The 23206-nt window shown below is 47.1% G+C and overlaps 1 protein-coding gene across 5 annotated transcripts in view; it reads left to right on the forward strand.

Annotated features, from left to right (window-relative positions):
- FRMD6 (FERM domain containing 6) overlaps positions 1-23206 on the forward strand; it is a 204091-nt gene that overhangs the window by 126205 nt on the left and 54680 nt on the right. Inside the window, exon 1 of one of the 5 annotated variants that reach the window (XM_075926187.1) lies at positions 9592-9728. The exons of the other annotated variants lie outside the window; for them this stretch is intronic. The gene's annotated coding sequence lies outside the window, so the exon portion shown is untranslated. Of the gene's footprint in view, positions 1-9591; positions 9729-23206 lie in introns of those variants that run through there. 5 annotated transcript variants of the gene reach the window in all.

A 23206-nucleotide genomic window follows, 5' to 3' on the forward strand; every position in this document is an offset into this window, starting at 1 on the left:
TGCTCTTGAACGAGTCATGTGTGGCCGTTTTCACTCCGCTCAGAAGACTCCCCCAGTGCGAGGTGCTCTCAGCCTCGAAGTGCAAGTCTCAGACAAGACGGATGGAGGCAGGCAGAGGGGGCCTAAGTAGGCAGCATCAGTCCGTGTGCTTGGCAATGCTCATTGCACTTCAGTAGCCTAATCCTTAGCTGCTTCATTGTAGGCAGGCCCGCCCCAACTAGGGTTGTAAAGTGTCCGGTTTTCACCTGGACTGTCTGTTATTCGGGACCCTGTCCGGAAAAAAAACAGAAAATACTGGACATGTGAAATTTCCCCTGCCATGTCTCGTGGGGAAGTGAGGGGCCTTTTTTTTTTTTTTGCTCAACAACTTTGGTCTCCCCTCTTTTTTTTCCTCGACAGAATTTTTTCCTGGTGTTATTTTGTGTGTGTGTGTGTGGGGGGGGGGTTTGGTATTTTTTGTTAAACCATCTGGAAACCCTAGCCCCGACAACAGGGGCAAAGGGAGAAACTGCCCGAGGGTCCAGTGATTCAAAAGGGCCCCGGGGTTCCCAGATGTGGCCCCAGCAGAACAGCCCCCCACCTCTGCCTTGCCCGGGGGCCCATCAACTCTGCTGCCCTCCCCGCACCCGAATGTAGGCATCACAGCAAAGGAGAGTTTTGAAGGTGGATAACGAGGTAGCTCTACAAATGTTTGCAGGGAGCTTCTCCCAAGCATGAAGGGCCGCATAGGAGCAAGCGTGCAGTGGCTCCTTGGAAAGTGTTAACAAGGGGCTGATGGAAAGGGGTGTCGCGGGCCGACTGGAGACAAGCGTTGACAGACGGAGAGTGAAGGAGAGATGATGGGCAGGGTGGGGACTGGCCAGGAAGAGCCTTGAACGAGGACACAAGCTGCTTTTTGCTCCGTGAAAGGGAGAAGGGGGAGGCGGCAGAGGAATTCAGAGAAGGGGCGACACAGTTAAAGCAACCAGCGGGAAATGATCTTTCCAGCCGCAGGCGAGATGGAAATGAGGGCGGCAAAGGTCTGTTTGTCAAGGCCAGAGAAAAGGAGGTTGCAGCAATTGAGATGCAAGATGGCGAGAGCTGTGGGGCGTTTGCGCTGAGGGAAAGGCTGAGAGATCTTAAGCCGAAGCTAAGAAAAAAGAAAGGCCTGATTGATATAAGAAAACTGCCCTGGTTCGACTTCACTTGGGTTTTTAACCGATTTCGTTAAGCCCTGTACAAACAGTTCCATTTCAGGTTGGCTTACGTTGATTCGTAACCGACTTCAGTGAAATTGAAATACGCTTGATTTACGTCAGACGTAGTGAGTCCCCGCCAGGCTTGGCCACAAACCGTTTTAGACCACCTCTGTCATGAAAAGGGTGCCGACCCATCACACGTCGATGAGTCTTACTTTGCAGTGAGCAGCTGTTTGAGAAAACTCCCCCAGCTTCTCCCCACATTGGCTACAGTCTAGTCTTTGCAATCATCCGACTTTTTATTTTTTGAATGAATGTTACAATCCACTCCGCACTTAACTACCTTGGGCAAAGTGGGTTGTATCTCCCTAAGGCCACCCCGATGATTGATTGCTATACTATTTCGAAAGAACTGCCTGCTGTGTAAACGCGGACTAAATTATTTTGGAATAGTGCTAGTTATTTTGAAACAGTGTTGCAGTGTAGACATACCCTTTAAGATGACAGCGCACCAGAATGCAACATGGCTTGATAACTTCACAAGAGAAGAGTCGAGTTGGTTGTGTGTGGATACACTTCTTACAGCCTTGCACAGAGCTAAGGCAGCCCCCAAAATGTCAACATAATGTAAGACTTTCCATACAAGACAATCTAAAATGTACGTTGCAACGGAGTATAATTGGAATCCCCTCCTACATGCTTGTGTCTTTCTTTCAGCTGTATGGCCCATCACCAGAGCTTACTACTTACTGAATCTTTTCAGCGTAACCACGTAACGAGAGAGGAGCGTGCTGGTTCTTTGGCAAAATAATGACCAATTCCATTAATGAACGGAATTGAGAATAGCGCAGCTCAGAGGGAATCATGTGGGGGTGAGCAAGGAAAACTTAGCAGGGAAAGGGCACCGATAGGTATTTTATACTCAGTCTCCTGTTGGGTTTGGCAACACATTGGCTACGTCTACACTGGCACCCTTTTCCGGAAATGCTTAAAACAGAACAGTTTTCCGTTATAAGTATTTCCGGAAAAAGAGCGTCTACATTGGCAGGATGCTTTTCCGGAAAAGCCCTTTTTCCGGAAAAGCGTCTGTGGCCAATGTAGACGCGCTTTTCCAGAAAAAAGCCCCGATCGTCATTTTCGCGATCGGGGCTTTTTTCCGGAAAAGACTACTGGGCTGTCTACACTGGCCCTTTTCCGGAACAGTTTTCTGGAAAAAGGACTTTTGCCCGGGCGGGAGCAGCATAGTTTTTCCGGAAAAGCAGCTGATTTCTTACAGTAGATCGTCAGTGCTTTTCTGGAAATTCAAGGAGCCAGTGTAGACAGCTCGCAGCTTATTCCGGAAAAGCGGCTGCTTTTCCGGAATAAGTGGCCCAGTGTAGACACAGCCATTTTGTTCCTTGAATGGTAAAATGAATCTTCTGAGAACTTGACCGGTGACAAACCAGAGAATTTGCCGAACCATGGGAGGTCAATATTGTCTAGCAACGTTACTAACATGCCCACTGCTCACTGGGCTCTTAGAAGACATTTAGGGGTAAATCAGAGCTAAAGAACAGCACAGAGCACTGAGCACCAGGCCTGGTGGCTGTAAACAAACTGTATGGGACCACGGGAAACTTGGCCACACCCGTGATAAATGAATATCTGGTGAACTAAAATCACACTGGACCATGGATGTTGCTGGGCCAGACAGTGCCAGACTAGAGAGGGTCAATCTGTATTTAATTTGAAAACAGCTGCTACTGCAAAATGTTAATAAAAAATACCGTACACTCATAGAGGTTTTTGTGAGCAGTCTAAAAGCACTTTACACAAGAGAGCAGTATTGTTATTCCCCTTTTGTTGATGGGAAAGTGAAACGCTGACAAAGTGACCTGCCCACGATCATCTATGAGGCTAGTGGCAGAGCCAGGAATAAAACCCAGCTCTCTTGAATCCCCGTCTGGTGCCCAATCCTCTAAGCCGCTGTGCTTCCTTTCTAAGCCGCTGTGCTTCCTTTCCGGCTGGCGTAAACCCATGCAAGCCCAGTGCTTTCTCAGGCAAAACTCCCACTCAAGGGAGCTGACAGTCGAGCTGGAACCCTTGGCAAGGTGGGGGGCAGCTCCATACTCCCGGAAGGGGCGGGGCCTTGAGTAGAAGGGGTGGAGCATAGAACATCCGGCCCTCACTCCCCTCCCCCACGCTGCCTGGAACACACAGCATGGTGTCCCACTTGCTTAGGCAGCCCTAAGAGCCACCCGGAGCATGACCCACGACACTCCAGCGGTGATTTAAAGGGCTTGGAGCGCCGAGCCCCCTTGAATCACCAGGCCTTCTTTGCCCCACGTCAGCCCCCATTGGTAGGCCTGCTTCTAAAGCAGTCTGTGGGGATGTTGCGTGATGCAAGAAAAGGAGTGTTCGTCTGTGTTCCTGCCTGCATGCGCATCTCTTGCCCAAGCTGCTTAGACAAAGACTTCATTATGTCTTTAGAGCCATGCAGGCTGTTTCTAGCAACCAAGTATAATGAGGTTGCATTGACGAGAGCAGCACAAAAAGCCCAAGTTTCCAGTGCAACCTTAACTTCCACAAAACGCTGTCATAAAAAAAGCAGGACCGAACCAGCCCCCTCCGAAACGTCGGGCCGTAATGATCTCGAGCAAGAGCGGGAAGATGTAATTATTGGCGCGCTGGCCGGATCTCTTCTTTTCCTCCCGTGGGTTGTGAGGACTGGGTGGAGAAAGGCCAGATGCATCCCCCCAGCATCTGGCTTTCAAGGCTCAAACCCCACCCCCACCTTAGCATTGGGGAGCCCGCATTGGCACTCCTGTCCTCCCCCTCCCACCCCTGCTGCCCCACTGAAGCACACAAATCTACTAGCTTGGGCCCCTCTAGGTTCCGGTGTGTGAAGGGAATCCTAGAAAACTAGAACTGGAAGGGACCTCGAGAGATCAAGTCCAGTCCCCTGCCTTCACGGCAGGACCAAGCACCATCTAGACCAGCCCTGATAGATCTGTCCAACCTGCTCTTAAATATCTCCACAGATGGAGATTCCACAACCTCTGTAGGCAACTTATTCCAGCGTTTCACCACCCTGACTGTTAGAAAGTTTTTTCTAATGTCCAACCTGAACCTCCCTTGCTGCAATTTATGTGGGAAGCGTCTTTCTTATTCTCAGTTGGGGACCATGTCAGGGAGGGGGTTGCTGCTTGCATTGCTGCATCCGTGGGGAAGTGCTTTCCAGAGTTGAGGCCTGTGGAAAGAGGATTTCAGTCCCTAGTGATGGCAACCAAGCACCTTTCTTGAATAAACTTCCCATCCACGTGTAAATGGAGATCATGACACTGAATTCCTTTGCAGAGGGCTTTGAAATCTACCCATGAAAAGCACTAGGAATTAGCATGAGGAGAGGTCCTGTTAAAAGACTAGTAAGTGAGGCTGACAGAGGAGATGCAAAACACACAGACTCTCCTGACATGGGCTTTCACATATCAGATGGAAGAGCATTAAAGTTTTCATTCAGCATAGTAACATTTAGGGTGAGTGGGACAAGAGCCTTTCTTCTCACTAAACAAAGCTTTTGTTCGTGTTTAGACATTGTGGTTGTGTCTAGACTGGCAAGTTTTTCTGCAAAATCATCTGCTTTTGCGGAAAAACTTGCCAGCTGTCTACACTGGCCGCTTGAATTTCCGCAAAAGCACTGACGATCTCATGTAAGATTGTCAGTGCTTTTGCAGAAATACTATGCTGCTCCCGTTCGGGCAAAAGTCTTTTTCCGAAAAACTTTTGCGCAAAAGGGCCAGTGTAGACAGCAGAGATTTGTTTTCCGCAAAAAAGCCCTGATCGCAAAAATGGTGATCGGGGCTTTTTTGCGGAAAAGAGCATCTAGATTGGCCACGGATGCTTTTCTGCAAAAAGTGCTTTTGCGGAAAAGCGTCCTGCCAATCTAGACACGCTTTTCCGAAAATGCTTTTAACGGAAACCTTTTCCATTACAAGCATTTCTGGAAAATCATGCCAGTCTAGACATAACCAGTATGTTGGTGAAGCCCTCACTCCAGAATCTCTCTACCTATGGTAGGCTTGTATTATTGTCAGTGTGTTGCTGTTGCGATTGTGTGCAGTTGTTTTAGACTCTATATTAGTTCAATACGTTATTTGAGACTATCTTTTAATTATGTTGTTTAAAAAAAACCCCAACGCTCTGGAGTTAATTATTGTGGCATAAAACACGTGATAAACTTGACCATGAAAAAGAATCTTAACTATTTATGTCACTATTTTGCAGTGGCACATATTTCTAAAATATATTGACAATGGACTGCGTTCTATCCCATCACAAACAAAAAATGCACAGAATTAAGCCTGTTTAAAAATAATCTCCGTACTAAATGGCCCAATTCACTTTGGGCTGCCAACTTTTTCAGATGTTCTTGAATAGGCTTGGTGCTCATGGGCAGATGAATCTGTTTTCTGCTCTGGGTCATTGCTTACATTTTTCAATGTGAGACCAAATCATAGGAAAATATGCATGAGCTAAGCCAGCTTTCTTTGTTGCACAGTTGTGTAGCTATTCTTGCCAGCAACAATGCTACTACTGAAATGCTCTTGTAGAAGCAACTTGACCAGCAATGACACAGGATTGTAGAAAGCAGCTGCAGACTCAATTCTGTTAACATAAATATATCCTAGTTTGAAATAGTTATATATGTATTTTAAGCGAATGATATATTCAGCCACAAGTTTGCAGAGAAAAGCCGTTGTTAAGACTCTGTTTTGTCTTGACCAAAAAGAATTGAATGTGTGTTGCATTTTCCATCTCTGCTTCCATTTTCTGCAGTTAATAGTATTAATTCTGGAATTTTAATGGATATCTTGTTTGTCTTTAAAAAAAGAGAAGATACCAGTAGGGATGTAATAGTGTAGTTGATGAACTGATAAGCAAAAGCTTATAGGTTAATACTATAGACCAGTGTTTCTCAATCAGTGGTACAAATACCCTTAAAGGCACTTGAGAGAAGTCTGAGGGGTACATCAACACAACTGAAACTTGGAGAAAACTGAATTTTTGTTTGAAGTTTTACAGCGCTTTATTATTTTTGTACTTTTTACACCCAAAAATTTCATTGCCCGCCTGGCTACAATTAAGTTGTTTAAACAAATGTAATAGTAGAAAAAAATTGCGTGTGTCTGAAAACTGTAGATACTGGGGGTACTTTTTTTTACAAAAGGGGTGTAATGGCGAGTCGGGTTTCCCCTGATCCTGCACCCCCGTAGCAGCCAGAATAGTCTCCACCAGCCAGCAGAAGAGAGAGGGGTTATTGATTTTCCAGAATACAGCACAGCATAGACGTGATGTGGCAATAGGAGGGGGGCTAGGATGCCCCAGACCCCTTAAGGCAGGGTGCCTGAGCCCCTAGTCTCCAAGCCCCCTCCCTCATGTTTCCAGCCCCAGACTAACCCTTCCCCCCACCCTACGTACTTCCTTTGTTCCAACCTCCTTCCCTATCCCCAGTCGCGGACCTGCTTCCACCTGGCATCCTGCACTGCTGCCTCTGACACAGAGGCAGCAGCACAGAATGATAGGGGGCTCTTCGGGACTGGGACCAGAGTGCGCTGGCTGCCAGCTCTGCCCCCACGGACTATAGAGTAGTCAAATAACCGATAAGAATTCATGAGGTTAATCGACTATTCAATTAACCGATATTTAACATCCCTAAATACCAGCTAAAGTTTGTTTTTCTCTCTCTGCACAAGGAGCTAGATTGTTAGTCAGTGTAGACACAATTGGCTTCTGCTGGCTACACTGGTTTATGCCAATGGAGACAATAGCTCAAAAACTTTCATTTAGCCTAAGTCATTTATCATATATTTAAATGAAATGTGCCTGGTAACTGTATTTCTATATGTACTACACATCCTGTTATAACCACAGATAAGAAAACCAGTAAATGATCCAGGTTTTCTAATTATATGTCATTTGTTTTATCTAATCATCTCAATTTCTTTGTAGCAAGGTTTCATGCCCCAAGAAAATGCAATATTCATAATGCGTAAAATGTGCAAGCTCAACGGGCTGTAAATGATGTGGAAAACGCAGGCAAAGAAACTTGTGTTTATGTTCCAAGATATTAAGCAGAACTAATTTATCTTTCCATAGGAGATACAAAATTACTATTTGGCATCAAATGTGTCTTAAGAGCTAGTAATATAGGGATGACAATGAACGAATCCTAAGAGAAACATAAAAAATATTAAAATTGTCTTTTCCAGATGCCTGTCCTGCAAAAACTTTGTTCATTTGAGCACAGGGGCTAAAATATTTGGTGAACTGAGCTAAAACTAATGATCATTTTCAATAGAACTCTAAGAAAGCAATGGTACTGATTCTTACAAATCGGTCCAGTCATACCGGAGAATAAAGCAATCAAACATACTTTTGCAGGGTTCTGTATGGTACTGTGCTCATTTTTGTTTGACTAATCCAAATCTATCAGGGACATCTTTACCTTAACAATTAAATATCCACTTCTTCTAATGATTCCTTTTTGAAATCCACATAAGAACAGCCATACAGGGTCAGACCAACAGTCCATCCATCCCAATATCCTGTCTGCCGACAGTGGCCAAAACCAGATGCCCCAGAGGGAGGGAACACAACAGGTAATCCTCATGTGATCCCATCCCGTCACTCACCTCCAGAGAAACAGAGGCTAGGGACACCACTCCTCTCCATCCTGGCTAATAGCCATTGATGGACCTAACTTCCATTAATCTATCTTTTTTGAACCATGTTAATGTCCTAGCCTTCACCACATCCTCTGGCAAGGAGTTCCACAGGTTGATTGTGTACTGAGTGAAGAAAAACTTCCTTTTGTTTGTTTTAAACCTGCTGCCTATTAATTTCATTTGGTGACCCCTAGTTCTTATATTGTGCGAATAAGTAAATAACTTTTCCTTATTCACTTTTTCCACACCAGTCACGATTTTATAGACCTCTATCATACTCCTCACTTAGTCTCCTCTTCTCTAAGCTGAAAAGTCCCAGTCTTTTTAATCTCTCTTCATATGGGACCCATTCCAAACCCATATCCAATTCAGAGAAGGCATTTCTCCTGCAGATAGCAAGGTAACTTAAACTCCTTTAACTAACCTTGTTAGAGTCTGCCACGTGTGCTTATGTTTATTAGTGCTTTACGGCTGGTGGAACCTCTCTAGTCTGGCACTCTTGTGCGGCAACATCCGTGGTCTGGCATGATTTGAGTTTGCTGGATGTCCACTTATCATGGGCGTGGCCAAGTTTGCCAGGATCTCATAAAGTTTGTTTACCTGGCTCTCAGTGCACTATGCTGTTATTTAGCTCTACTTTTTCTACTGTCCTCTTGAGCCCAGTAAGAGTGTTGGTATTGCCGCTAGACAATATTGATTTTCCGAAGTTTGGCAAACTCTCTGGTTCCACACAGGTCTCAGGCCCAGGGTGCCAGACTAGAGAGGTTCAACCTATAATACAAGTAGCCCTGAAGTACAGTGGAGTTACTGGTATAGCAATAGAAATGTAGCTGTGTTAGTCTGGTGTAGCTGAAGTAAAATGCAGGACAATGTAGCACTTTAAAGACTAACAAGATGGTTTATTAGGTGATGAGCTTTCGTGGGCCAGACCCACTTCCTCAGATCAAATAGTGGAAGAAAATACTCACAACCATGTATAGCAAGGCTCTGCTGCAATCAAATGCTTATGTTCATCCCTGTTCAGCAAGGGGTGAAACGTGCTTACATCCCACTGGTGCCAGTTTAGGTGTTTAGCCCAATACTATCGTTTTTCTGAGACAGGCGGTCAGGTCTTACACACCCACTGGGCTTCTGAAAGTGGGGTCTTTGTAATAGAGATGTAGCCCCGTTAGTCTGGTCTTGCTGAAACAAAAGACAGACTATGCAGCACTTTAGAGACTAACGAGATGGTTTATTGGGTGATGAGCTTTCCTGGGCCAGAGCCAGAAGTGGGTCTGGCCCACGAAAGATCAGCACCTAATAAACCATCTCGTTAGCCTTTAAAGTGCTGCATCGCCCTGTCTTTTGATTTCTGTGTGGCTGGGGGTTGTGTACAGCGGTGCCGCAACAGCTTTTATAGCCTGGGTGCTCACAGCCACTGACCCCCCCCCAAAACAAGCTGGCGGCGCCGCGGGGGCCATGAACCCGCACAACCACGCAACACTCATCGCGCCGACAACTGCCCCGTGGAATTGCCCTCCGGCGCGGCTTGCAACCCAGGGCCCGTTTTCCTCCGCCCAGATGCGCGCAGCGGGGCTGGGGCGGGCTTCGCCGGCTCGCTCCGCGCACCAGCGCTCGGACTCAGGACTCGCTCCGGAGTCACTCCGGGGCTCAGTGTAGACGCCCCGCTGCGCGGCTCTCGGGGCTGTACCAAGGCTGCCCTGCCCTGCCTTGCGCCCCGCCCGCCGCCTCTCTCCTCCCCCGGCCGCAGCCCCGGGCTTGGTACGTTCCCGGCGGCCAGGCGGGGGCCGCGTTCCGGAGCGGGCCGCGCTCGGGGGCCGGAGGAGCGGGGCAGCCGCTCGCCCAGGTACCGCGGCGCCGGCCGGGCTCCGGGCAGGGAGGCGCGGGGAGACTCCCGGGGCGCAGCGCTCGGGGCGCTCAGCGGCGTTGGGGAGCTTGGGGGGGGGCGCTGCTGCCGCCTCCCCGCGCAGCTCCAGTGCGGGGCTCGGGTTGCAAATCGGGCCATGGGCGTGTGGCCTTGGGGTGCCCTGGCCCGTGCCCGGGGGGCTCCCGGGAGCGACCCTAAAACTAACGCGCGCATCGGAGCGAGGCGCTTGGGTGCTTGGCGCGGGTAGGGCGAGCCCGGACGGGGTAGGGGTGCGCGTCCCACGCGTGTGCCCGGAGCCACAGGGCGCCGCTCCGAGGCTAATCCCCAATGGCCACGGGTCCCCAAAGAGGCTGGCGGCTTGGTGCGCCTCCCGGTTTGGCCGAGGCGGGCGGGGTGTCTCAGCAACTCAGCCCCCTCGGTAGGATCTCCGGTTGAGACCCCAGGAAAGACTGGAGGCATCCCGTGGTGAAAACCGTGTCCAGGACAGGTTGAAGCCCGGAGGAGGGCTGGTAGTTGGTCAGTCCCCTCGCCTGTGGTCCGAGGAACCTTGAAATGTTTGCTACCGCCAGTGTTTTGGGGAGGGGTTTGCTGTGACCCACGCAGCTTCTTGCGGGAATAAGCCAGCCTAGCTGGTAGATTTCTAGCAGGGCAACATTCCAAGCGCTTTCTTTTTGTCCGATAAAAGTCGTGCGTGTAAATGGACTTTTAAAACAAAAATGGAATGGGGTCGCTTGCAAAGTTGAGGTGATGTCATAAAATCTCCATCCGTTGTCCTTTTCCGCTCTCTTCCTTTAGGACACAGGGAGATTTTTGGATGTTTTGCTCTCGCATGCAGCTGTTTTAATTTTGCTGTTTATTGCATGAACTACTCTGTCTTGCCACAGGGTGCAATTTTAGGGATTCGTAAGTGGTGCTGGAGAAACGGCAAGAGGCTTCATTTTGCCAGGAATGTTAGTCATTTCCTTTTGGTGATTTCAGGGAGTTGAAATTTAACAACACTGGTACTTGTGGAGGGAAACTTTTCCATACTGAACTGTCATTTCAGTTCTCTGCACTGCTTCGCCTAACTCACTGAAGCAATCCTTACTCCGGCTCAAGTATTGGGAGCAGTATAATAATTCACTAATATGAGAAGGATTTACCGAAAATCAGATTTAGCCTTATCCTGATGCCATTGTAATCAATAGTTCTGTTAACTGTTTTGCAGGGGGCAGAAAAGGGAACTTAAAGTGAATTATGAGAGCTAGTTTGATGACTTCATATCACATTATTAGGATTTAATAGGAAAACACTTTATTATTAAACTGATAAAACAATTCTGTTAAAATATATGACTAATAAAAGAAATAAAACAGATGAATCCTCTTTGGGTTATGGAAGTCTGGTGGATAAAATGGTGTAACCTTTATGGTCTTCTAATGACACCTTTTGTGAAAGAGTGGAAATTTAAGTCCCAGTATTGCAAACATACATCACTTTATTCATGAGCATAGTCCAATAGAGGACAAGGTACCACCTAAACTGGGACATATTTCCCCAAGACTTCCAGGCATGACTAGTGATTTTGGGGTGTCTCAGGATTGGGGTACCCTTTGGGGTTATTCCCATGAGTACAGTTAAACACGATTCTTTGCCTCATCAAGGCCTTTAATATTTATTATCAGAGTACGGAAAAATAAAATAACCCATTTGTAGAAAGTAAAATGAAATATGATTTTAAATATGTATTTAAACTCTTATTGCTGTAATAGATCAGAATGAAAGAGCTGTACAGCAGAGTGCTATTGTCTAGTTATTTTATCTTCATGACTGCAAAACGCCTAGCGTTTGAGTTACTGTTTTAATTGACTTGCAAGAGTACATAAAAATCCGACCGGGGTGACCACAGCAATCAGCGCGTCTGTCATTTCTCGTGGAAGCACAGACAAAGCAGACAGGAAGGCCTTGTCTTTGCCTAGATTGACCTAGCTATCGCTCAGGGCTGTGAAAAATGTTGTGCCCTGTGTGACATAGGTTGACATTACTTCCACTGAAGATACAGATTGCTCAAGGGGAAGAATTCTTTTACAGATCGATCTATCAGTTCTCGAGGGGGTGGATTTACTAGCGTGGTGGAGAAGCCCTAGTAGCTGTACGGCTGAGGTGTAGACAAGCTTAAAGTGTGTGTTGGCAACATTGTTGCAAGCGGGAAAAGTTGAGTGTGAAAGTTTCATCTTAGAAAGAAGGAGACTGAGGAGGGATGTGATAGAGGTTTATAAATCATGACCACTGTAGAGAAAGATAAGGGGAAATTATCTACTTGCTCCCCTGACATAAGAACGAGGGCATCACCCAATGAAATGAAAAGGCAGCAGGTTTAAAACAAACTAAAGGAAGTATTTTTTTGCACAACACACCGTCCACCTGTGGAACTCCTTGCCAGAGGATGTTGTGAAGACCAGGACTTTAACAGGGTTTGAAAAAGAACTTGATAAATTCATGGGGGATAGGTCCATCAGTGGCTGTAGGGTAGGAGTGATATCCCTAGACTCTGTTTGTCAGAGACTGGAAATGGGTGACAGGAGGGATCACGTGATAATTCCTTGTTCTGTTCACTCCCTGTGGGACACCTGGCATTGGCTACTGTCGGCAGACAGGATACTGAGCTAGCTGGACCCTTGTTCTGACCCAGTCTGGCTGTTCGTATGTACTTTAGAGTTGCTGTGAGGCAGAGGGCATATATGGTGAGAGGCAGTATGCAGGGTTACGTACCCTTGGATTGCTGCTTGGCGTGTACTGAGCATGTTCACATGGACTGAGCATGCTCGGTAACATTGCTGAAGCCAGGGCTGCCCTTGCTCTGCCACCCCTGCTATTGGCAGGCCTGCGCTGTCTCTGGGGCAGGACTTACATACCTTTAAGAAGAGCTGCTATCAGACACACACAACTATATTAAAAGAGCACCGGTAAGGTTGCAAAGTCAAGCATCAGATGCTAGGAAAAGCCAGAATTCAGGTTGCCTGTGCAACCATAATTTGCCTTTTTGTGCATGTGTATCAGTGATGCAGGCTGTCATTACATGTCTGGCCCGCAGCAGCCCAGAGCTGCAGTTGCAGGGCAAGTGTTGTGCAATCATAGGCTGGAGCATGCTCCGTGGGAACAAAAACTTTGGCATCTTTTAGCTACTAAAATCTAAGTTTCTACTAGGGATGTAAAAAAAAGGGTGTGTGTGAATTAACCGTGTCACCGATACAAATTCTGTCGGTTACATGGTTAACGGTGGCTCGTTGGGAGGCTGCCGCAGCTCCCGGCTCTGCAGGGCTGCTGGGGTCTGGTGCTTCTGCAGCTGCCAGGTTTACAACTTGGCCAAAAGTTGGTCATTTGTTCATGGAGACAGCAAAAGGCACATCCCTTGCACAAAGACCATTCCTCTGCTAAATGTAGGGATGCTAGTGCTTTTCAGTAAAAAAGTCATCAGAATTTCGTAACATGGGGCAAAACAATGTATTTTTTTCCTAGTTTAAGCTCAGACATGACAGAACCATTTTGGCTTTAATTTACTGTATCTTACTTCCTCCCTGGGCTCCCTTCCCCCCACCCCCAATCCATCTGAGGCAGACACTCAGCATGGACATTTTCAGTCCAAATGGCTAAGTGCGCTAAGTTTGTCAACATCGGTATCAAGGTCTTATAATGAGAAGTGACAGGTAACTTTAGCGATAAATGGCATTACCTGCCCCACCTTTATAGTCCGTGTGAAAAAATTGGCTCGTGAAGCCAAATCATTCGAATACGTTGTGTTGTTTTGTTGGGACAGGAGTCTGCTGTTTTCAATGTGGCTGACATATTCCTTTTTCACACCAATGCCAAAGCTGTTTTCCCTATTAAAACAAAACTGCTGATTGAACTGCCAGACCTTTTCTATTCCTAGGTTGATTTCACAATGCTTATGTAAAATCTCGGACTCCTCCTCCTCTATGGAGGATAAATCTGGGGATTAATTTGGCCTTTTTGGACAAAATACTTGAAACTGAGGCTATTTCCTTCAACTCAGCTATTTTTGATGGAAAGTCCAGGTTTGGGCACCTGTACTATGTTTCCAGTATCATTTTGTAAGGCAGTTCTTGGCTATATTCATGTTTAAACTCCTAGTTTGTTCAAACTAAGAATTCCACAGCAAGACTTGCATCATGGCAGGCGGTTGAACTAGTTGATCCTTGCTGTCTTTTCTAATACGACTGTTCTGGGCTTCTGTGAACTTTTCTTTTTAAATCAAAATCTGTAAGCAGTTATTCCTCCGCATGGAAGTCGGAGCTCTGAAAAGATTAATTCAGACCAGATGTAGAAATACATGTGAATTTCAAATTAAGATGATCTCAACGCTTTTCTCCCGGCTTTGTTAAACGCTGTGGCCCCCAGATGGAATATACAAATTATGGCTGCTGTTAAAATAGCTGCCTGGTTGTTAATCCAACTTTATGCACTTTCTGGAAGGCTGGTTTGCAATATTTTTTTTAGACAATAAGCATTTCCCTGTTTCTGCTGAGGAAGTTGCGTTTATTCACGTTGTCAGTTGAAACCAAACACATTCCTGTTCTGGTTTGCTCGAGGTTTTTTCCGGCTGAAATGTAAGCAGCCAGTAATGTAATTTGCAGTGTGTGCCCACTGGAAGGATGCTAAATTCACACAGGATGACTTAAGAAAGGCAATGTAGAACCACTTGTAGAAAGACACCACAATACCATTCTGGGTATGGCCCTTGAGTTGCTCATGTATGGAATGCCACTGCAGATAATTTTAGGGGTTAATAAGCAATTCCTTATGGCTTAATCTTTCTCCCATTTGAAGTTAGGGTGAAGCCGCCAACGACTTCAGTGAGATCAGATTCTGTTCATTTCAGCGGGAAGGGAGTGTACTTTATTCAGGTCAGTCAAAAAGTCTTTCGGTTGTTTTAGTAGGTTATGGGTTAGCTCCCTCATGTGCTTTCCGCAGCGGCGGATTTAGGGCAGGGCGAGCGGGGCGGCTGCCCCGGGCCCTGCACTTCCCGAGGCCCCGCGCATGCGCCTTGGCACCATGGTGCATGCGCTGTGTCAAAGGGGGGGCCCCGCGAAATTTTGCTACCCGGGGCCCCGTGGCACTCTCCTCCGCCCCTGGCTTTCCGAGATGCTTTTGGTTATCGTGCAGTGATTGTCCCAAATGTCGTGGCACTGCAACGCCCTGCTGACGACAAAAATTACTACCTGATCTTGGGGGGAGAGGGACCTGAAGCCTGCGCTTGCCCAAGGCGCTGGCCAGGGAGCCAAAACTTAAACTTGTAAATGGGCCAAAACTGAAACACAAGGGCATCAGGGGGCCTGTAACCTGCGTGCTGCCACCCAGAGTTGAAGGGGTTGGGCTTTAGCTTTGATCTCACAAGCTCGCATGGGCTCCCAGGAAACCGCCTGCTGCCTCACCAAGATAGAAAAACTTCCTGCCTGTCAGGGTGGTTAAACACTGGAATAAGTTGCCTAGGGAGGTTGTGGGATCTCCGTCACTGGAGATATTTAAGAGCAAGTTGGACAGGCACCTGTCAGGGATGATCTATTTCAGGGCTCCTCAACTTTGGAAGCCTCGGGCGCCACAATGATACTCGCAGCACACAGTGAAGGCCGCAACTTAAGTTGCATATACATGCGAAATATATATGCAAATAGCTTCTTTCATACTAACGGACATGAATACAAAGATTAAGGCAAGACTACACAACACACGGGCCACCTTTCTGCTGCTATTACTAAAATGCAATATTTACCCGATTTCCACCGCTATGACAGTGCTTTTAATGAGCAATGACAGTCAAGGAATTTAACTACTAAAACGCATCTCAACAGAAGACCATTCTATTAAATCGCCATTGTGGGGCGTGTTCCCAGTGGAGGCCACGTTCAAAGGATCTCTCACGTGGGCTGTGTTGAGCTCCACGTAAACGCAAACTGCACTTCGGGCCGCAAACAAATGGACTTCGGGCCGCATGTTGACTAGCCCTGATCTAGTTGGTGCTTGGTCCTGCTGTGAGGGCAGGGGACTGGACTTGATGACTTCTCAAGGTCCCTTCCAGTTCTTGAATTCTATGATTCTGTATCAGAGGCAGCGGCATGGGGTGACAGCCAGCTCTCCAGGAGCGGAGTGCACCGGCTCTAGGGAGCTGGCTGTGGATACATGTAACCAGTGTTTCTCAACCTTTTTTTTTATAAAATTCCTCTTTTTAAAAATATAGATATATAAATACCCCCAGTACCTCCCGTTTTCAGACGCACAATTTTTTTCTACTATTGCAACACATTTGTTTAAACAACTTAATCGTAGCTGGGCAGGTGATGAAATTTTTGGGTGTAAAAAGTACCAAAATAATAAAACTTAAAACAAAAATTCAGTTTTCTCCAAATTTCAGTTGTATTGATGTACCCTCCAGACTTCTCTTGAGGACCCCTTAGGGTACTCGTACCACGGTTGAGAAACACTGCATGTAACTGTGTAACTGCTGAGTTTTTCAGCAGTTACATGTTTACACAATTACCCACATTTCAACATCCCTTGTCATGACCTACTTTGGGGTCCTGCCCCTCAGTTTGAGAAGCCCTGGTCTACACTGATTGGACTGGTTTGTAGATGGATACTCCCTCTCTCAGTTGCAAAATACTAAACTGCTCTGACTCTACTTCTGTAACGTTGGATGAGGAAAAATGAGATTGTAGCTAATAAACAACTGAAGAAACTGCAGCTGATACGCATCCTGGGGGAGTCTAAACAAGGGAAAGGACGACAGTGGTTAATGTCGTTAAGAAGAGCTATGAGGAGTACTAGGAGCAATATACAGAAGGCTTTCAACAATGTAAACATTCTAGCAGGAAAGAGGATTGGAGGAAAGAAATGTAAACAAATTAAAAGTGTTTTCATTGGCCCAAAAAGGAAACACTAGTTCTTGGTTTGTTTGGAGTCCAAGACCAGATTCTTAACTATAATCTCAGCAAACAGAAGATGAAGAACAGAATGGGCCATTTAAAAAAGTGATGGAGAATTGGAATTTTTAGTTGGAAAGAGTTTACGAGGGATCTAGTGGCGTGGGAAACAGCTGGATGAGAGTCATAACCCCAGGAGAAGTTCGTCAACTCCATTTGTCTTTCTGTGGGTGCACAAATACTACCACAAAGAGCACCCTGTAAATATTGGGAGTAGGGGTCCCGGAGGCAAGGAGATGAATCAATCGGTTGCAAAACGGAACGGATCAAATGGAACTAGATGAAAAATTTCAACTGGAATTTCTAAGGCAATGTAAAATATATTTAAAAATGAGCGACGACACCAAGGGCAACAGTTAGGTTAGCACCTGGGGCAAAGTGTTTTGAACTGCAGGCAGCACGTTCCCTGTGTGATTGACTCTTGCCACTGCTGTGCTTATTTGTGTGTACATGGAGGTGCAGTCCTTGATCTTGCCAGCGCTCAGTGGTTCAAAGCCCCCATCCCCTCTGGGCTTGCTGCATCGGTTATGATTGTAAACTTGCGTCAGCCCAGGCACCTCTGCTATTGCAGATTGTGTGTGTAGAGGGACCGTTGTGCAGTGCATCTTAATGAGAAGGAAAGGATCTGTACCTTAGATCTCCTGCGGTATTTAGGTTCTTGGCTTCCATTGATTTCAGTGGAAGTTAGGAGTCAAACTGTGAGGTTCTGGGCTTGAAAGCACGTTGTGGAAAAATCAGTCTGCTGTATAAGTCCAATGCAAAATAAACAAGGTACAGGACTGAATCACTTGTCACTTGTGTTGCGTATGACCGATCGTCGTGGTTAAACAAATTGACTCTGCCTACTCCTGCAGCCAAATCATCCTGCTTAGACATGCCTCATCCCAGGCACTTGTCTGGCTGCGATTTCGCAAACGCTGGTCATTGCATCCCTGTAGAAAGAGGAGCAGAGGGAGAAATCTCTTACTCGGTGCATGCTTTTTGCAGAGTTCTTTTAAAGAGCCCCATTCTGCACCCTTCCACTGAAAACAGCTCTTATTCAAACAAATCATCTGAGAATCCTCATTGCATCTGCTCCCATCCATGCGGTCTGGGGAACTAGCCTTTTGTACACACGTTCTCTCTTTCCTGCTAGATTTCACATAAGTTCTATGTGAGAGGTGGCATACGTAGTGAGGAGAGAGGCTAAAAGCTTGAATTTAATTATCATCCTTATTTTGGGCCGGACTGAGAGAAAAGGTGTCACTGCAGTGACTTGGATAGGCTGGCTTGTAGCGTGAGTCCAATTTGGAAAGCTATTTAAATGCCTGACTTCGATGGAAGATGAATTGGGTGCCTAAACACCTTTACAAATCTGCCCAAAGGCACTTGGTAGGAGTGAGTGTCTCTCTGTTGGGCCCCAGGTGTATTGGTCCCCACCCCATACACAGGAAGACATAGGCTGCTCCAGCTCCCCTTGGTGTCTGTTACAACGGGGTACCTTCCAGACCAGGCAGTTGTCACAATCCAACCCGCAGGTCCTGCAGAGCTTCTGCTCTGACAAAGGAAGACGATTTGGAGGTGCCGGATAGGACTAGTCAACTATCCAATGCGCAAATGCTTTATCAGAGGGTCGACAGGTTAGTCGACTAGTCGCGTCCCTCCCTCTATCAGAAAGAAGCAGGAATAGGGGGTACTTCAAAGCCTGGGCTCCATGCGGTGCTGCCACTTTGAAATGCCACGTGTGGCCCAAGGCCAGCTGAGGTGTCCCCAGGCCCCATGTGGTGTTTCAAAGCGGCAGAGCCACACGGAGCCTGGAGTCAGTCCCCAGCTGACCCCAGGCTCCATGCAGCGCTTTTGCCTTTGAAGTGTCGCAATTGTCGCTACACTTCAAAGGCAGAGGCGCCCTATCGACTAATCGAATAGTCGATGCAAAAATGCATCGACTCTTCAATTAGTCAGTTAGTCGACACTTAACATCCTTAGTGCCGGATAAAGCTCTTCACAAGATTTCACTAAAACTGGATTAGCCCAACTGGCTTCAAGACGGAGCTTGATAATTTATGGAGGGGACGATCTGCTGGAGCTGATTACGAAGGCAGGTAGCTGATCTGCAGCAGCTAGTAGCAGCTCTCTCCAGTGGCTGGTGATTGGACGTGAGATGTGGAAGGATGTGAGTCACTTCTGAGATTCTTTCCACGGTGTCTGACTGGTGGGTCTTGCCCAGCTGCAAACGGTAGATTCTCTCAACTCAAAATCTTGTAACTATTATTTGAGAACTGTGGGGCCTCCGAAGGGTTAGGGGGCTCTTTCAGGAGGGTTGGGCTGCAGTTCCGTGGGGACCATGTCCGATTAGATCATCATGCTTTCTTCTGACTCGAAAGTCTGGGTGTCTATAAATAGGAGATGAAGAGGGAACAGGGTGTTTTGATGAGATAACTGAGGGCGAGAATGCTGAAGGGTTGGCTGTGTGGCTAAAATAAACAAACAGGACAGACTTAGCTGAGTGCTGCCGCCTTGTCCAGCAATCCTTGATGTCTGGTCTCCCCTTAACAAGGTCATCAGTGCCGATTGGATGCAAACAGTGTAAATTGTGCCAGGTGGCCTGGTACATGATACCTCTGCCTATTAACTGCTGCGCTAATTGATCCAGTTAACTCTTCTAATTCGTCCCTAGTATCCAGCAGTCTCTGCTTTAAACATAATTATGTCTCCCCTCCTAAGTGCCTTGTAGGATAATTGTTTCCATCAGATACAATAAGCCAGCGCAGACTGTATGAGCACTGTGTTTAATATTACACAGGTCATTTAAAAACAGGGAGCGTTACAGCCTTCGGAGTCTCTTGTAAGGATGTTAAATATCGACTAATTGAAGAGTCGATGTATTTTGCATCGACTCTTCAATTAGTCGATAGGGCGCCTCCGCCTTTGAAGTGTAGCAACAGCCCTTGCTACACTTCAAAGGCGAAAGCACCGCGTGAAGCCCGGGGTCGGCTGGAGACTCCCCCGCTGACCCCGCGCTCTGTGGCACTGCCTCTTTGAAATGCCGTGGGGAGCCAGTGTCAGGCTCCCTGCGGTGTTTCAAAGCGGCAGTTCCGTGTGGAGATCTCGGGCTCTGTGTGGTGCTGCTGCTTGAAACGCCGCGGGGAGCCTGAGGACACCCCAGCTGATCCTGGGCTGCACGCGGTAGAGCCCGGGGGCTGGCTCGGCTTGACGAAGCCCTGGCTGGGATGATTGAGTTGGGATTGGTCCTGCCTTGGGCAGGGGGCTGGACTTGATGACTCCTGAGGTCTCTTCCGGCTCTATGATTCAAGTGGTACTGCCACTTTCAAGTACCCCCTTATTCTCCCTCCCTTCCGCTGCCTCTTTCTGACAGAGGCAGCAAGGGGCGGTGGGAAGTGACCAGTTGACTAGCGTTTGCTTATCAGATAGTCCACTAGTCCTTCACATCCCTGGTCTCTTGCTCGCTAATTATAGTCCTGGGATGAATGTGCCACTGCACGTGGGAAAACATTCTTTGTCGGTATAACGCCATTTGTATCGTACACCGGGGGAGAGCGCAGCTTTGCTGGGATCTGTTACAAACGCGAGGGGGATGATGTTGTGGGTCGCAGCAGCATGGGGTCAAAATGGTAAGAGTTCTGGAAACTTCATAACTGAAGTCTATTAAAGAAATGATCAAAAAGGCTCTGCCCTGGTGTTGCTCTTTACCAAGGGGATGCGCCGTATCTTACCCTAACCGGTTCCCTAGTTCTGGCTATGAAGCAGAGCCACACGTAGGACCTTGTGTGTCCGGGTTCTGTAAGGGCGCGTGGTAGGGTGTCCAAGTCAGACAGGACTCACTCAGATTTGTCAGACCGCTCTGTTTATTAGCAAAGCTGCTCTGCTAAATGCACCCAGAAAATGTGATAGAGATGTAGCCGTGTTAGTCTGGTGTAGCTGAAACAAAATACAGGACTATGTAGCACTTTAAAGACTAACAAGATGGTTTATTAGATGATGAGCTTTCGTGGGCCAGACCCACTTCCTCAGATCAAATAGTGGAAGAAAATAGTCACAACCACATATACCAAAGGATACAATTTAAAAAAAATGAACACACATGAAAAGGACAAATCACATTACAGAACAGAAGGGGGATGGGGGGGGGGGGGAGGGGAAGGAAGGTGAATGCCAGTGAGTTAATGATATTAGAGGTGGGGAAGGGGAAATGTCTGTGAGTTAATAGTATTAGAGGTGATAATTGGGGAAGCTATCTTTGTAATGGGTAAGATAGTTGGAGTCTTTGTTAATTCCCCTGCGGAGAGTGTCGAATTTTAGCTCTGAACTGGCATTCATGCTAAAATTCGACACTCTCCGCAGGGGAATTAACAAAGACTCCAACTATCTTACCCATTACAAAGATAGCTTCCCCAATTATCACCTCTAATACTATTAACTCACAGACATCTACCCTTCCCCACCTCTAATATCATTAACTCACTGTCTTTCACCTTCCTTCCCCCCCTCCATCCCCCTTCTGTTCTGTAATGTGATTTGTCCTTTTCATATGTGTTCATTTTTTTTAAATTGTATCCTTTGGTATATATGGTTGTGACTATTTTCTTCCACTATTTGATCTGAGGAAGTGGGTCTGGCCCACGAAAGCTCATCATCTAATAAACCATCTTGTTAGTCTTTAAAGTGCTACATAGTCCTGTATTTTGTTCCAGAAAATGTGAGTACCATGCAAGGCTCAAACCCCTTAGATTTATACAGTCAAAAGAAAGCCAACTTAACAAGATTAAAAGGTGGCAAAACTTCACATGGTTAGTATGAGACTAGTCAAGTATCTTCATTTCCACATCAAGCACACAGCAATCTCCTGTCCATATCTCCCTGGTTATCTCAATTACTTTCTGCCTAACACCTAATGTTCCTTTTCCTATTATCTCAGGCCCACCTGGCTAGCACTCTGATCTGCATACCTACAAACAACATTAACATACGTTTTCTTCCTGTTCAGAGACAAACAGTATTCCTTCAACTTATTCAATTATTACAGCATAATTCATCTTTCTCTTACAGTATAATTCTTTCTACTTTCACACGGGAAACAGGCGCTCAGGAAGAGTGGCACGTTTACCACGGCGTAGGATGCCGCTCGAGCATAGGTCCTGAACTTGCTTCCCAGGTGATGGGAGGCAAAGCTCCCCTAGACTTCAGTGGGAGTGTAAAGACGATGTGATCTCGGACGTACAGGTCTGATTCTGTACGTCGGCGCTTGCTGACTTCCCTCTGGCATCGGTGGCCGTTTTCGAGGAGTGCGGCGTTGGGCGCGACAGGTTTCTCCCCCTGGATAGGTTGGATTGGCATAATCCCTGTGGAGAGGGGTCTGGGTGCTGCAGAAGGGATAGCAGGGCAGCTATGATCAGGAAAATGTGGAACCCCCCACAAGGGTCGGGCAGGGCAGGAGAAGCTGGGCAAGAGGGGAGTGGAAGGGAGCAGCGGGGACCCGCTGGGGGTTGCGTTTCCTTCACATCTTGCCAAGGAATGTACCCTAGTTGTATGCACCCATAGAACGCCACGTCAGGACGAGTTGCACCCCTTTTCCTCTAGCACAGCCGACCGCGGCCCAGACCTTCCCACGGTCTTTGAACCGGCTTAAATCAAGGGCTCAGTTCTGATCTCGCTCTGACCCAGGCAGTCACGTGCTCTTTCTGTGCCTCAGTTACCCCTCTGTGCAATGGGGTACTAGCACTGCCCCGCCCCACGTGGGGGGGGGGGTGAGGAGAAATAGACACCAAGATGTTCAGAAACTGTAGCAAGGGATGGGCGGGGGGCAGGTCAGGGCATTTACACCTTTTTTAGCAGAACAGCGGAGGTGAGAGGAGACTCTGAACCGATACCAAGGAACTTGCCCCGTTTTCAGTGCATCTCTGAATGTTTGGGCTTTTTAAAACCTTTCGGAGCCCGATCCTGGTTCTCCTTTGCCCTGTCTCTTGGTCCTGACTCAGCTCCTGTTGAGTGCACAAAGTGCAAGGCAAAGGAGACGGAAGCTCCCATATGACTTCTGCCTTCCCCCTCCAGCACTTTCTCACCCTGGCAATAGCTGATGTTCCCAGGAGCTGTTTGCTGACTACCGAACCTCAATTCCTCCCTCTGCTAACTGCGTTGACTTCACTGCAGGGTTCCCTGTAAGCTGAGCGCTTGAGTGGCCACCCACGAGAGATTCAGGGGCCCACCCAGCTGATTAGCAGAGCTCCCACAGCTGCTAGCATGTGTGTCTAGTGGTGGTGCACATCTGCAAATGCCTTGGTGCATACAACAAAAATTATTCCACACATGGATGAAAAAAATTGGAAGCAACAAGGCTTCATTGGCATTACATTAGGAGTGGCTTAGCCATTGCTTTTATTTTATACTGCAGTGTATGTCCTCCGTATGCTTATGGTGAAGAACATATAGCATGACAAGCAGGACTTCCCACAAGCTTTACCCCAAAATGTAAGGGTTCAGATT

The sequence above is a fragment of the Pelodiscus sinensis genome, chromosome 4, assembly GCF_049634645.1.
Source record: "Pelodiscus sinensis isolate JC-2024 chromosome 4, ASM4963464v1, whole genome shotgun sequence".
Classification (NCBI taxonomy): domain Eukaryota; kingdom Metazoa; phylum Chordata; order Testudines; family Trionychidae; genus Pelodiscus; species Pelodiscus sinensis.